At 35.5% G+C, this 16,234-nt stretch overlaps 1 protein-coding gene across 5 annotated transcripts in view; it reads left to right on the top strand.

The window, feature by feature from the left end:
• Window positions 1-16,234, top strand: part of ASXL3 (ASXL transcriptional regulator 3) — a 182,160-nt gene that overhangs the window by 40,454 nt on the left and 125,472 nt on the right. Inside the window, exons 3-4 of one of the 5 annotated variants that reach the window (XM_049112798.1) lie at window positions 7,551-7,604; window positions 7,817-8,025. The exons of 3 other annotated variants lie outside the window; for them this stretch is intronic. The gene's annotated coding sequence lies outside the window, so the exon portion shown is untranslated. The remainder of the gene's footprint in view (window positions 1-7,550; window positions 7,605-7,816; window positions 8,026-16,234) is intronic. One more of the 5 variants, XM_049112799.1, reaches the window with a different exon arrangement.

Raw genomic sequence — 16,234 nt, 5'->3', positions numbered from 1 at the left:
ATCTATTCATTAATTTGTTTGGCAGAGAGCTGAGATACTATGCTTTATGGACTATGTCAAGCAAGTTAATGAGTAAGGGCTTGATGGTTAAAAGGATTCCTAATTTTTAAGTCATTTGCTTATATTATATTGCTAAGGACTGTACATGAATTATATTTTTAGAAACATTAAGGTGGGTCGATGATATTTTATTTTCCATTTTACTGATAGGGAAATTGAAGCAGGTGGGGTTAAGTAAGTTGAGACAGCTAACAAGTGGCAAATCATGGATTTGATGTCTGATACGGAACCACTTGCACTGAACCTTTTTAAATATTTGTAGCCTAATAAAATTTTGATTAAGGAAGGTATGGGTTATGTGATTCTATTAAGTAAATCACCCCCACCCTCCACCTCAAACATATCCCCTTTAGCAGCTTTTTAGGCTATGTCCAAAGTGAGTATGACTTTGAAGATTTGGGCTTACAGACAACAGCAAGGCATATTTGAATGTACCTTCTTACTGTTTGCTTTAGAAGGTCTCCTACCTGAGGTTAGGAAACATGCCTCAGGTAATGGGAGGACCAAAGACTCCATAGGATTCTCCCCATTTTATTGTTGATATTGGACCTACAGATTGAAGCTTGTTTCTGGGGAGCTTGCAAATTGTGACTAGCCAAAACATAGTTGCTGACAAGTTGTAGATAATCTGAAAGGGAATTTTAGAGGGTGGCATTGACTCCATTGGTGCAACAACCGAATGAAAATAGATTGGGTTGACTAAACCATCCTTAGATGGGGGTAGGCTAAGTTATTAACATTGTTCTCCTTTTAAGAAGTACATCTAGGGGATGGAAAAGAGGCCCAAGTGAATAAGTGAGTCTGGTTTCAGAAGCAGCATTAGGCCTTTTTTGGAGAAATTATCTTACGCAAAGAGTGACAGATGAATTTTACTATCCTTAGTAATCTATATCATGACCATTTATCCATCCTTCCTCATCTCATCCATCCATTGTGTTTCTAGTGGAAGATATAAAAATAATATTCTTTCCTTTTTACTTTTATTTTTCATTTTTCAGAATAAAATGAATGTACAGGAATGTAAAATTTCAAAGCAGAGAACATTCTCCTTCAGGCCACTACAGCTAACCTGAATTCATTATTTAGTTCTTTTCTAGCATGTCTGCATGAAATACAGCAATTTGTACAATGATTATTTTTCAATTTCTTGCTTAATTTGTGTTTATTGAAGGTGACCTGCTGGTACTAGATACAGAAAGCTGTCATTCATGAAGATGTGTTGGAAGAAGCTATTGCTAGTGGGAAAGTCTAAATGGCTCCAATCTTAAATTCTGAAGTGTTAACGATAAACAGGGATCACTTTGGAATCCCCTTACACCTCCACACCAAGAAGGAAAGTACTGAATCAGGAATACAGAAAGTACTATTTGGAATTACTTAGAACAGTTTTCACTGCTCAATTATTTTATCCAGCCTTAATATTAGAAATGTTAACTTGATTTTTTAAATTAGGATTTATGTAATATACTATTTTTAGATACTACCTTTTGAGCAGCCACCCATAACTTAGTTTTCAAAGTTTTATAAATTAGTTTGGATATTAGATACAATGGTATATTCTTACTTGTTTTCTCATAAAAAAGAGTGATGAGGAATTGTGAACTAGTATCTGTAGAAACTTGAATAGGAGTAGATAATTATTTTAAATCTAGTCCTTTCCTTACCCAATTTTCGACCACCTGGTCACCCAAGTAATTTCCAGTCTGTCTTAGAAGATTTTTTTGGGATAGAAGAATAATGGGCTGAACAATTCCTAACAGCTGAAGAATTAGACCCTTTGTTAACATCAGGACTGTTTTACAGAAGAGGCTGTTTGCTGTTGTCATTACTACCCCAACTTTAAGCAATGCTTTTGAGAATTTATTTGAAAGCACGTTTCCTTAAAAACAGTGCATTTAGAGCAGCCTCTATTATATCAGGTTGCACTCTGAGGTGAAGTTTAACTCAGTGCTATAATATTCTGTTTCTGGGGTAAGGACTTTGCAGATCATATAGTCTTAAACCTTTATTTTACAGATCAATAAACTAAGGTGTAGAGGTGAGTGGTCCACTATAATAGAACTGGTAAATATTTGACTTATCTTAAAACTTAGATGAGGCTGATCAGTTTTGAATTTAAGAATGTTCAAAAGCCTAGTAGTAAGTGAAGGCAAGACTGTATAAAGAAAAGAAGATAAATCTTCTATTCTAAGGTACTATTAGAAGGAACATGTCTTTCATTCGATTTTCCTGAAGTGATGGGTTTTCATTGATCCAGTCACCCCTCTGTTACCTGATTTTATTTGCTTCCAGTAGTACATATTTGTAACACTGTTGGCAGAAGTTAGGGGTGTGAGAGAGATTGTACTGTAATTTATACTTCAACCAGAAATTTAATACTCTCAGATTTGGCCTCAGCAGCTCCTTGTTGCCATCAAGACCTTGCCCAAAGAACTTTGGGAAGAACAGGGGGAGCAGTTGACATCACCTTATGTCCCTTCCTTCGTGGGCTGATGTAGATAGCCAGTAAGCTCAGTAAAGTATGATGCCTTAGATCATTTTATTAAATATTCTTATTCCAGTTATTCTTTGAAATGCCTGTAATATGAAGTAATATGTGAAGAAAGGGTGAATAGATTTGCCCAGAGACAGGTTGATGCAAACAGGTCATCTGGCAGCCATTCTCCTCTGTTCATCTCTCCCCTCTGGGCTCTTACAGCTTGCTCTGTTTCTTCATTCACACTGTGATGATGTATTTTTGTTTAGTTATTAAATTTTCCTCTGTTCTCTGTAAAAAATGGATAGCAATTAAATATTTAGATGTAATCACAATAACATTGAGTGGACCAAGAAGTCCAATGGGTAAATTGTCAACTAATGTGCACTTAGAGCAAAAATCTACTTTTCACCTATTGATTATTTTTTCTGGCATTGATAATTTGTTTGACTTATAAATGAATCTCTAGTATATCAGTGTAGTATGGAATATATATAATAATTATTTTATGGATTAAGTGAGGTTAAGCTCAGTATAACTTGGAGGTATCAAATTCTTATGAATTCATGATATGTTGTTTTATTCCTCACTTACAATATGATAATATTGATTTCTGACTATAATTTTGCTACATCAGGATATTCAGGGAATTGGGTCCTTCTGTTTTATTGCTTCATTATCCTTAGGATTTTGTCCTCCTCCTGATGGTCTAACATGGCTTGCCACTGAAACAATGTTCTAAGAAGCAGCGGAAGGGACACATGCAGTCCCTTTATTGAAACCTTCTGAAAGTTAAGTGTATCAGTTTTCCTCTTGTCATTGGCCAGATACCGAGCTGCACTTAGCTGATTGAGAAGCTGGAGAACATATTCTGCTGCAGGAAATGTATTCCCAGCTAAAATGAAAGAGTCTTAAGTGTAGGGAAAGGTAGTTATTGAGAGAAAACTACCAGCCTCTGCTATGTTTGTTTTTAAATTAAATCTCATTCTTGGACTTGAATAGGTTAAATATGTATTATCATTTTTGACATTTGAAAACATAATTACCTATATACTTGACTTTGTGTAAACATTCTGTGTATGTTCAAGTCTTTCTGACTCTGCTCAGCCTGTAATGACCTTCACCGTTTCTTGTCCTCCAGAGTTCAATTCCAATGTCTAATACCACTTCCTCAGTAAAGAATTCTTTAATTCTAGCTCTAATTAATTATTTTATCCTTCCTATTCCATTATAACATAATATGTGTGTTCCTTTGTTGTAGCATCTCATAAACTCTCTCAGATTTTCTCTTGTTATAATAGGACTGCAATTTCCTTAATGGTAGAGTTCATGTCTCATTGATTCGTCTCTTCCCCATGGTGCCCTTCATGTAATAGGCTCATGATATTTTCTGATTGAGTGGATGGGAATTTTAATTCTCTCTTTCTGCTTCTAAAATAATGTGTTATCCTGGATAAGTCACTCAGTCTTTTTTTATCTTTCCAGTAAAATGGGGGGAAATTGCATCTCTTTATCTGCATCATAAGACTGCTATGGAAATAATATAATTTGGGAAATGTGCTGTCAATTGGAAGATACTTGACTAATGAGATTTCACTGCTTTCTGCCTTATTAGGAATTTGGGGAAATTAATCAAGATTAAATGGGTTTCAAGTCAAATTTGTATTCTAAGGTATTTTTCAGTGGTGTTTGGAACACTGGTGCCAAAAGATGATTTCAATAAGTATGTAATGTTATTTAATACCTAAACTTTTATCTAAAATTTCATAAGGGATTTGAATTTGTTTTTTTTTTTTTTAAGATTTTATTTATTTGAGAAAGAGAGCATGAGCGGGGGGAGGGAGAGCAGTGGGAGAAGCAGACTCCCCACTGAGCAGGGAACCTGACATGGGCTTGATCCCAGGATGCTGGGATCATGATCTGAAGGCAGACACTTAACTGACTGAGCCACCCAGGAGCCCTAGTTTATGTTATTAATTCAGATGCAGTGATAAGATTGAAAGCCATTGTAACCTAATTAAGCAGATTCTGAGTTTTAGGGATTTTTAAAAGATTTTATTTGTTTATTTGACAGAGAAAGAGCACAAACAGGGGGAGTGTCACGTAGAGGGAGAGTGAGAAGCAGGCTCCTCACTGAGCAGGGAGCCCAGTGAGGGGCTCATGACCTGATACCCTGGGATTGTGACCTGAGCTGAAGGCAGACACTTAACTGACTGAGCCACCCAGGTGCCCCTGAGTTGTTTTTGTTTAAGGTTTATTTATTTAGTTTTAGAGAGTGTGTAGGCATGCAAGTGGGGGGGAGGGGCAGAAGGAGAGAATCTCAAGCAGATTCCCTGCTGAGTGCAGAGCCAGACTGATCTAAAGACTCTGAGATCATGATCTGAGCAAAAATCAAGAGTTGGATGTTTAACTGACCCGTCCTGGAGCTCTGATCCTGAGTTGTTTTTTATGTCTGCCAATGACCAGTGTTGGAACTCTGGTATCAGGGATTTTCCTAATTTACAATATACCAACAAGTTAATAATTTTTCATTAAATGAGATGCCTTTTTGGGGGTCCTATTTGTAACTGAGAAACTATTTCCCTAGCTAGCTTTCACATTTGGGCCACTTCAGCCTTTTAAAAAAAAGATTGTTAAGATTTATTAGAGAGAGCACATGTGAGTGTGTGCCGGGGGGGAAGGGCAGAGGTGAGGAGAGAGAGAGACTCAAGCTAACTTCTGGGCTGAGCTTGACAGGAGACTCAATCTCAAGACCCCGAGATCACTACCTGAGCTGAAATCAATAGTTGATGCTTAACTGACTGAGCCACCCAGGCACCCCTGGTTCACTTTAGCCTTTTGAATGAATGATATCAATATGATATTTCCTGCTTTTGCACCCTCCAGACTTCTATGTGTTAACATGTAGTGCCCTAACAGTACCTCCTGCTAATTATATAATTAGTATTTTAGGGGGGGCGGGGAAATGTGTCTCAGAGTCCTGTGTATTTGTATTATCATCCAAATTCTGTTTGATACTTGATTATGAAGCTTCAAGGACAAAATGAAATTTTGAAGAATAGACTTTAATGAAAAAAACACTTTACTATTTCTGAGGAGGTCTTCATTTAGACATGTAGGAAATGATTAATTATTTGGAAAATCTATGTCATTATTTGTGTGCTTCTGTCATTAAGGTTCTCACAGTTTTGGCTTGTTTAATATGTATTAAATGTTCGTAGTATACTGAGAGTTTTCCATTATACTAAAATGGAAATGCTGTCTATTACACTAAATATAGGACAGAATGTATTTTACTTTTGAGTAGTGATCTGATTTCCAAGATTCTACTAAATTACATATATGCTAATGCTTAGCTTCTGTTGATTATTACCATTACTGCTATCCTGCTACCTGTTTATCATTTAAGATGCAAATTGTCATCTCCCCTGGGCAACTTTCCCTGTGATTCCCAGGCAGAAATATGGTTCCTTTTTTTGTATTTCAAGGGAGGTTTTAAATGAATCTTTATCACAGTTCTTTTTGTTTATATGTCTTTTTTCCATCTAAACTATGAATTGCAAGATAGCTAGCGGCCCATCTGACTCATGTTTGTATATCCTGTATAGTCCCTAGATCATAGTAGCTATCTCAGCAAATGTTTATTTCATTGAACATATATCACTTACAGACATCTTTAGCCGACATCTATATAAGGGATGGTTTGAGAAGACTCTTACACTTACTGTAATTGACCCTCAGGTTGTGCAACAGAGGGTCAATATGTCAAACAAGAGGACTTAACATTTTAGGAGAAAAAGCATTATATATTGCTAAGCACCAAATGGACAGTAAGTTTTAGCTATCAACCATGTGGTCTATCTCTTTTGGTATAGTGTTTTTTAAGTCCTTTGCCTAGGTGACCCATTTAGTTTTTGCATTTTCCTTATGAGAGCAATGTCACTTTTTATGAGATGCAGTGAAGTTAGTGGAAAGTGTCCAGAAAAAAACCGTAATGAGTATTATGTTTGATACAAATCTCAGGTCCTAACCTGATAGATTTCTGCGTATTTAATATCAGAATAGTTGACTTGGGAACCAAAGTATATATTCAGTAGGTAGAGGAGGCAGTATACTGGATGGACATTGCTGAGATTTTTCATTTTAATACAGACTGTAGCTAACAAGGATGAGATGAATCTGGCCAGTAGAGCAACTGAAATGGAGATTAAAAGACAGAATTTTATTAATTTTAAATGGAAGTATATATGACAAGCAGTCAGACAGCCATTTGCTTAATGCAAATAATAATTTAGGGTAAGTACATAGAAAATAATGCTCCAATGCTTTAACCCATTTACTTTTATTTTAGGCATTCTGGAAATAGAGAAACAGTTAAATTTTGTGCGGGGATTGGAAGTTTTAGTTTTCAATATTAGTTTCCGAGAAGGGGCAGCAAAAAAGGAAATATGTAGTCTTTAACATTATAATAAAGGTTTCAAGAAGATAAAAATAGTACATTTGCTGGTTTAGCTTTGAAAACTACATAATGTCTGTCTCTTTGTTTCTTAAAAGCCTATCCATTAAGCAGTGAGAGGGAAAAATTAACATTTTAAATAAGTTGGTTTGTTCTTGTTCTTTAACATATAATAGCTCTTGGGGCTCCATTGATCTCCGCGCCCCCCCCCCATTTGAAGTTGATATCCATTCAAAGGTTTCTGGTCCTGTCTGTATGATGAGCAAGTAGAGGGTTCCTTGATCTGTAGAGATTCTGATAATGCAGTCAAGGCAATGGTAGCCAGGATTATCAAAGTGGCATCCACATAGTGGGATTCAGGAGGAAGAAGGCACATGTTTGGTAATATGAAACAGAGCTTCAAGAGTTAATCTGGCATTGCTTCCTCATCTCCTGAAAAAGCCAAGGTGTTGTGTTGTGTTTTGTTGTTTTTTAAACACCAGAATAGTTTGATCCTGTGTATCAAGTTTAGAAGATTAGCCTTGGAAACCAATATTGTGTTTTCTCTCTTCCCTTCAGGACAGAGTATATTCCATTTGGGACCACCTCAACTACCTTACCAGGCAGCACCAGGTCTTCATATGCTTTCAGTTTACCTTCTACTATGAAAAGCATCTTTCCTTGAATGTTCATATTTCACCTTGAGAAGGCAATATATCTATATCTATATCTATATATCTATATCTATCTATAGGATGGATTAAGCAGCTGTAAATAAATATAACATAGTAGAAGAGTGGTTTGTGGGAGTTTTACTATATATACACATATATAATATTTTCCAGTCTGGTTTCAGACCCCGGCATGGCTTGGAGACAGCGTTGGTGTGTATGAAGGATCTTCCTCGAATGAAGGATTTGGGACAACTTTCCATGATGATTATATTAGAGCCTCAGCTGCTTTCGTGTTGGTCATGAGGTGATGCTGAACCGAATGCTTGAACTAGCAGGAGTGGCTGGGATTGCATTGGAGTGGTTCCGTTCATTCCTTCCGGGTAGGTACCAGCTAGGGACGGGTGAAAATGGACATTGAGGGTCTTCCTGTGTGGAACCGTGTAGTTGTCACTCATTCCCCTGTTCACGTTTGGTGGGTTTGAGAAGACAACTGGACACCTGGAGGCCAGGCAGTGTGATTTGAATGACTGTGTAGAAGGATATGAGGGTGATTCCCAGATGGATGTCGCTCACATACGTTATTTCTGTTTTGTCAGTGTGACAGTGCAGACTAGAATCGAAACTGAGAAGTGTGACTTGTTGGAAAGGGAAAATTCGGGAGGCCCTGGTGTGCTTTCTAATTCCTCTGAGTTACAGTTTGTGTAAACTGTGGCCATATTTTGACTACCAATTTATCTATACATGCAAATCCTACTGCAATGTTAGAAATGTTTTATTTTCCTTTTTGTTATATATCTGAGCCTTCTTCCCTGTGAACATTGACTGCATCTCAATGATCTTTCTTGTTAAAGCTGTAGTCTGCTTGTTCACCCTTTTGCTTGGGGCTCTTTTAAGTGAAGTACCCTGACCACGTTAATAAATATTCTTGAGGATGATGGCTGATTTTTCCCAGTAAATGTTTTGCTTTATCTTCACTGAGAGCACTTCATTTTTCTAACCCTGTTTTACTAAGAATCAAATTGGGTTGTACTTTGAAGGAGTTTTGCAGCATAAATACTGTCTCTCTCTCTCTCTCCTTAAACTCCTTAGGCATTTTAAGTTTTTACAGAGAATATGCTAGTTTCTTTAATTTTGAACATGTTCTTTAGAAAGTTGGTGCCTTTTCTTGCCTATTATTTATTTATGAAATGTTATTTCAGTTATTTTCCTTCAGAGTAATGAAAAGCTTGCTGAGTGTTGAACATGGAGGAAGTTTATTAGGCCTAATATTAGAATACAGGTAAAGAACTGCAAAGAAGAAACACAGATGTATGTATCTGTAAATATCATTAGAACTGTCTGTTGAATGTCATTTTGGCAAAAGGGCAGGAAACTAACATTTATGCAGTAACTGATCAGTGTCAGGCACTGAGCCAAGCAGTTTCTATTTTTTAGTTCATTTAATCCACACAGTAACATTGAGAAATAGGTGCTGTTTCTTCATTTTACAGATGAGGAATTGATTCTGAGAGAAGTTCGGTATTTTGCCTTACTTCAGTTATAGGTGGAAGATCTGGCATTTGAGTGTGAGTTTGCTGATTCCAAAGCTCAGTCTTTCCATCACAGTCAAATGTTAAGCCACAGGCAAATGTTAGACTTGAAGTGGGGGTCGCAAAGAGGAGAAAAAAAAAAAGAAGAAAAAGAATGCCTATCAGAAGGCATGAGCAAACCAAGGAGGAAATGAAAGACAGGAATGTACTAGCATAGTGATTGTTTTGAAAATTTCTAGAATTTTCTTAAAACTCAGTTTAATAAGCCAGGTGACAAGATGAGCAATATTATGATTATCAAATGTTTGTCACTTATGGGATAAATAGGTTTAGAGTTTTGCATTTTATCTTTTCAGACATTTGTCCAGAATTCTCTCTTGTGAAAATGAAGTAGCAATACCCACATTGGATCCTAGAAAACCATAAGAATCAAGTGCATGGAGGTCAATCAGATAGTGATTATCTGAGAAAAGACAGCATTTGAAGACCAATTCTAGGTGTTTTCTGTTTATAAATGCTTTTTGTTTGTTTTTTTTTAATGTATCTACAAAACTTTATACGAAACCTCAGCTTACCATTGCCTTTCATGTATAATATGGTGCTTATGACTGAAGATGTGAATTTTTGTTTCCTGCTTAAATAGTAATATATCTGGATTTCAGTAAATACTTGTTTTCATCTTTAAATGAAGTTTGAATCAATATTATCAGTGTTTCTTTTCATATTGATGGGCAGCTTACTCCTATCACACAATAGATTTATTTTAGGCATAGCCAGAGAGAACATTGTTTTTGTGTTTATAAACTGACATTTGGCAATAGAAAAATACAGTCATATATTAAAGTTGTTATTCTTACTCTAACATGATAAACTGTTATTAATTATGTTAATGGTACCTTATGAAACACCCCCCCCAAAGGAGGTAAAGCTCTTTAAATGTGATGATTTTCAATTTCAGTGATATGTTTTATCTACTAACAGCTCATGAAGTAACAGTCATAATTGAATTCACCACCTTAAGATTTCCTGACTTAGCTTAAGTGAAATATTGATTTCATGGAATTAGGTGGCAGGTGCATCGAGGAACTATTTCCTGAAAGCTTTACGTGGCTATATAAAACCTCAAGAATATTAATTCAGGTTAAATGAGTGGGTTGGAGTCGTGCTTACTTCATATGTTTGCCAAATGGCCAGAAGCCATATCTCGAGTTTTGTTTTTTGAAACATAGAAAAATGAAGGAAGGCACAAGGATATTTCCCTTATTGTTACATAAACATAGATAGTTCTCTATAATTCTAGCAATTGCTTAATCAGTTACCCTTTAGTTAGTTGATTAAGTAGAGGTCCAGGTTGAAAATAATTGTTCTTGAATTATTATCGTGGCTCATCAATTCTCTTCCTTTCCACTCCGATTACATTTACATATTTTTCTCCCTTTTTATTACTGGAGTTGTTGTCTGGAGGGTCTCTGTGTGCCTGGCTGGAACATTGATATTGCTGTAAAATAATGTACAGGAAATCTTTTGTCTAAAGATACATTTCTCCCCATGGGTCATCAAAATGTGCATTTTTTCCTAAGGAAGATGTTTATTTCTATAAAACAGAGGTAACACATATATAACATATTAGTAACATTACTTTTGGAATTTATTAATATGTATGTGTGTATAATTTTGTAGTTTTCCAAAACCATTAGCCTAAAACAGTATTGTTTTTTTCTCTTTTTACATTTGCATTGATCCTGGGCATTCTTATCTTTATCTTACTGGATTTTTTTCTGTATGGAAGAGTATTAATATGGCTTACTGTAGGAGACATAGCATTTCTGTAATCCCTTCTCCTAACTTATGCCTCTCATGAATTATATTTTCCTGAGGGTGAAATTAAAACAAGAACTAGATGTATTAAATTTCTTTTAGGCCTACTGCCAGATTCTTAGATGTATTTTTAAGTGTCAAATACTAAGTTTGGGGAAGAGAAGGATTCTTTAATTCACTAGTCTTTGTATTTACTCTTCCTTTCTCAAAGCATATTGTTTCCATAATAGATCTTGCTTAGAAGTTAGGCCCTTTGTAAAGTTTGTTTTTACTCTGTAATTCAATCTGAATTTTGTAGATGTATTTCATGCCGTCCCAAAAAACAATGACGTTTGTGTTTCATAAAACTTCTGATTTAAAGCAGAAAGCTATGTTTACTAAATATATTTCTACTGTAATACTTCTAATTAAGTAGATGACTACCACTGAACAAATTACCTTAAAAATATAAGTGGATAAAGAAAGAGGAAGAGGAGGAGGAAGGAGGAGAAAACACAACTAAGTTAAATTGACATTTGTTCTTTTTGTGTGAATGCCAATCTTAACAGGAGTGGTTGGTGCAGTTAAATTTAGACATTTCCTTTATCAAACATTTAAAGGTAAAAATTTCCCTGTCGCCAGCAAAACTCTGAATTCTTTTGACATTCTGCTGATCAAGGAATTTCTGATGAGCAGTACCAGATTCTTCTGCAGAGAAGTAGGGGCATGAATCAGAAATGGACAAGGAAACTATTCTTTCTGAACCATAGAAAACCATTGAAAATGATAAATGTTTATTGAACATGTAATGTGTTAGTTGTGTTTTATATTGAGAAAGATATGTACATGATTGAAAATTTATATTTGAAAAGTCATACCATTGGGAAAAAATGAGAAAAATTCAAACCCAACATTTGAATCTACCCTTGATAGGGAAGTAACTTTTAACTGTTAAAAGCTATAAAACAAAGTTCAGAGGAAATAATTGACATAATTAACTACTGAAATTTTTATGTGTCTCCATATCAAAATATATTAAGTAAGTAAACATTTTTAGTTAATATGCTGGAGGTATTATATAAAAAGATTATAAAAACAAATAATAAGGGGATCCCTGGGTGGCACAGCGGTTTGGCGCCTGCCTTTGGCCCAGGGCGCAATCCTGAAGACCCGGGATCGAATCCCACATCGGGCTCCCGGTGCATGGAGCCTGCTTCTCCCTCTGCCTGTATCTCTGCCTCTCTCTCTCTCTCTCTCTCTCTCTCTCTCTCTCTCTCTCTCTATCATAAATAAAATAAAATAAAATAAAATAAAATAAAATAAAACAATTAATAAAATAAGTAATGACCTTAGAGCATCATGGTCAAAGGACATGAACAGAAGAGCTCCAATGTATAAAGTACGTGGGTAAGCATTTGATCTTATTAATAATCATAGAAATGCAAGGTAAAGTAACCATTGGAGATAGTTTCTTAGTTTTCCTAACAAATTAAATCAATCCATGCACTTCACTCTGACTCCAAATGACACTTCCTGCTATATAATTATCAGTGAGAATATAAACCAAAATAACTTATTTGAAAAGCCAATTGGCATTATTTGTGAAAAGTCATTACATAATTTATATATCCTGAGTTAATAATGCCACTTTTCAAGTTTATCTTAAAATATTCCTAAATATAAGAAAAATACTGTATGTGCTAAGGTATTCATATTAATGCTATTTCAATTATAAAGGACATAATTTAAATGCTTACCAGTGAGTGGTATGGTGCTTCTCAAAGTTGGCTGCAAATTAGAATTATTTGGAAAGATGCAAGAAAATGCATGCTCTTCAGGCCCCATCTGGAGATTTGGAGTTGCCTAAAGATTTACATTTTAAAAATTCTCCTGAAAATTCTAATATATAGACAGATTGAAAACCATGGACTTGAAATAAGTTGATAGAATATTTTTAACCATTTGATATCTTTCTCATGGCTTTATAATATGGAGAGGGTATAACATAAAATGAAATATTGTAATTCAACATTTAGGTAAATTATAACTTTAGAAACACACCAAAAAAATAGGCTAGAAGAAAATTTATAAAATACTTAGAGTTGTTTTAAGGGGTTCAGATTTTGAGTGATTTTTCTCATCTTTTCATCCATTGACAGATACTTAGTAATGGTTCTTATATTACTTCTTAAAAGAAAACTATATTTAAAAGAAAGATTCCTGCTGGCAAGATACTCTAGGTAATTTCCCATTTATAGGTTATTTCTTCCTATAAATACAGAGATTTATTCTGACTTCTAAAATAATCGTATCCTGAGGTTAGAGTTACACTTCATTATTGTAATGAAATCCTTTGCAGGATTCTTTTTTCCTTTTTTTGTGATCTCAGAAATATTTTCTAGTGTAGTTTTCTGACTATTGGAATATAATAAGCCCAAGTCAGTCATTTTTCTCTTCTTTTATTACTCTACATCTGTGCCTTATCAGTTTTCACCTTTCTAAATACCATCTATATGCCGATGGTTCCCCAGTGTTTTTCTCTAACTCCAGCATTAATTTTGTGATGCATGTATGCATCAGAATTCTGGATGTATACCTTTAAATTAGTAAGTCCAGAACTAAATTTATATTTTGTTTTTCCAGATTGACCTCTTCTCTATTAACTGTCTTACCTAATTATACCACCATTTACCCCCAGACCCTAAAGTAATCCTAAATTCTTTCTCCTCCCATCTGACACATCTAGTTGGTTTTTATGTCTTACTGATCCTCCCCCCACACTATTTCTTCTCATGCATTTCTTTTTAAGATTTTATTTATTTATTCATGAGAGACACGCAGAGGAGAGAGAGAGAAAGGCAGAGACACAGGCAGAGGGAGAAGCAGGCTCCATGCAGGGAGCCTGACGTGGGACTCGATCCCGGGTCTCCAGGATCATGCCCTGGGCTGATGAAGGCAGGCACTAAACCACTGAGCCACCCAGGTGTCCCTTCACATGTGTTTTTTGACTCTTCCTCCATATCTCTGACCTACCATCATTGCTCTGTTGAGGTTCTTGTCATCTTCCCTACAGTCCAGTACTGCAGGCTCCTAATCTGTCTTCTAGGAATGTCTTGTTCTAGATCTATCCTCATGCTAACAGAGGGACAAGGGCATTTTCTTCTTTAAAATCCTCTGGTGCTCTTTATTATCTCTTTCATGAAGTCTAAGCTCCTGGCCATGGGATTTAGACATTTGCATGGCAGGGTACATATCTTCCCTCTGGAAACTGATCCCAACCACCCTTCCCTCCCCTGGAAATGCCAAATAAATAATCATGTTTCTGTCTACCACATTCAGTTTTGTCCATTTGTGCCTTGTTCTTTCTGTTCCCTCTACTTGTAATGACCTCTTTCCATTTTGGACAGATTAACAAAAATTTAAAGATTAATACTATCTATGTTGACTAGGGTAGGGAAAATAGTTACTCTCAAGAAAGCGTAATTTGGAAGTAACTATCAAAATTTTAAAATAACCCTTTTATTTTTTATTTTTTTAAAGAATTTTATTTATTCATGAGGAACACAGAGAGGCAGAGATCTAGGCAAAGGGAGAAGTAGGATCTCTGAGAGAAGCTGGAAGTGGGACTCGATCCCAGGACCCCAGGATCATGACCTTAGCTGAAAGCAAATATTCAACCACTGAACCACCCAGGCATCCCTTAAAATAACTCTTTTAAGCTAATAATTTCTTTCAGAAATCTATTCTCAAGAAGTAGCCATACATATTTTCCTAGTCTGTTTGAGCTGCTATAACAGAATACCACAGATTATGTGGCTTATAAACAAGAGAATTTGATTCTCACAGTTCAGGAGGCTGCAAAGTCTAAGATCATGGTGCCTGCAGGTTTAGAGTCAGGTGAGGTCCGACTTTCTGGGTTATAAATGTTCCACCTTGCATTGAGTCCTTATGTAGGAAGGGGACAAAGCTCTCCAGGGTCTCTTTTATAAGAATGCAAATCCCATTCATGAAGGCTCCATCCACGGGACCTAATCACCTCCAAGAGGCCCTCACCTCTATATACCATCACACTGAAGACTAGGTTTCAACATGAATTTGGGGATTAGGGACACAAGCATTAAATCTATAGCTCCTATATAGAGAGAAGTACATACCAGATTATTTATTACAGCACTATTTTAGTGGATAAAATTAGATACAAACTAAATGTTAAATAAGGAAATGCTTTAAAAATTATATTTCTACTCTATAGGATGTGGAAAATATTATGAATATTAATATCCAGTCTGTACAATATTAAGAACAAACACTAATTCTGTGGGAAAATCTGGTTGTGTAATTAAGCAAAGAAGCATGTACCTACCAGTGTGCGCTAACTGCTGTCTTCTATTTGAAAATAAATTTAAAATACCAAACTGTAGAGTTGAATACAGGCATCTATGCATACAAACAGAGGAAAAGCTCTGGAAAAAAACATGGTAGATCCTTAGTAGTCATTACTTCTAAAGTAATAGGTAGAGTTAGGGGAAATTGAGAAGGACTCATTACTTTTAATTTTGTGTAATGATATAACTTTATACTTTCCATATAAGTTCCATGTATTGATTTGCTTGCACAAGAATCTTTAAACAATAACACCATGGACACAAGGGAAGCATCTGATAGAATTGGAGAGAAGCCAAATTGTGGGTAAAAGAACAAAAATGAGTGATTTTCTGTTTTGAAAATTTGGAAAATACAGTAAAATACCGTAGACCACAACCAGTGGCTGAAATTCACAGTTGTGGACATATCATAGTTGCTATGGATTTTTTAAAAATTAAGTCTAGCAGGTAAAACGAACTTCTTTGATTTCCTCTTTTTCTCAGAGGCAATCTGGGTCATAAATTTGCTGTGTTTTATACAACAGAATTTATATATGCAGAATTTCAGTCTTGTTATGAATATATAGGTAAAAGTATGTTTTTGTCTATAGCTATCATCTACTGGTGAATATTTAGTTTATTGACAGTTCTTTTTTCTTAAAACAAATAATGTCTCTTTGTGAATGTGCATGAGGTTTTCTGGGGTCTATACCAAAAAGTGGAATGCTGATCTGCAGAGCATGCATACTTCTGTTTTGTTTTGTTTTGTTTTTCCCTAGATATTGCCAGATGTCTTTCCAAATTGGTTGTGTCAATTTATATTCTCACTAGAGTATTTCTTAGTTTCTATTTCTGGACATTCTCAGCCAGTACTTGGTATTGCCAACCTTCAAATTTCG

Source organism: Canis lupus, chromosome 7 (genome assembly GCF_003254725.2).
Source record: "Canis lupus dingo isolate Sandy chromosome 7, ASM325472v2, whole genome shotgun sequence".
Lineage (NCBI taxonomy): Eukaryota > Metazoa > Chordata > Mammalia > Carnivora > Canidae > Canis > Canis lupus.
Note: the sequence above shows the minus strand (reverse complement) of the source record. Positions and strands in the feature narration are given on the sequence as shown.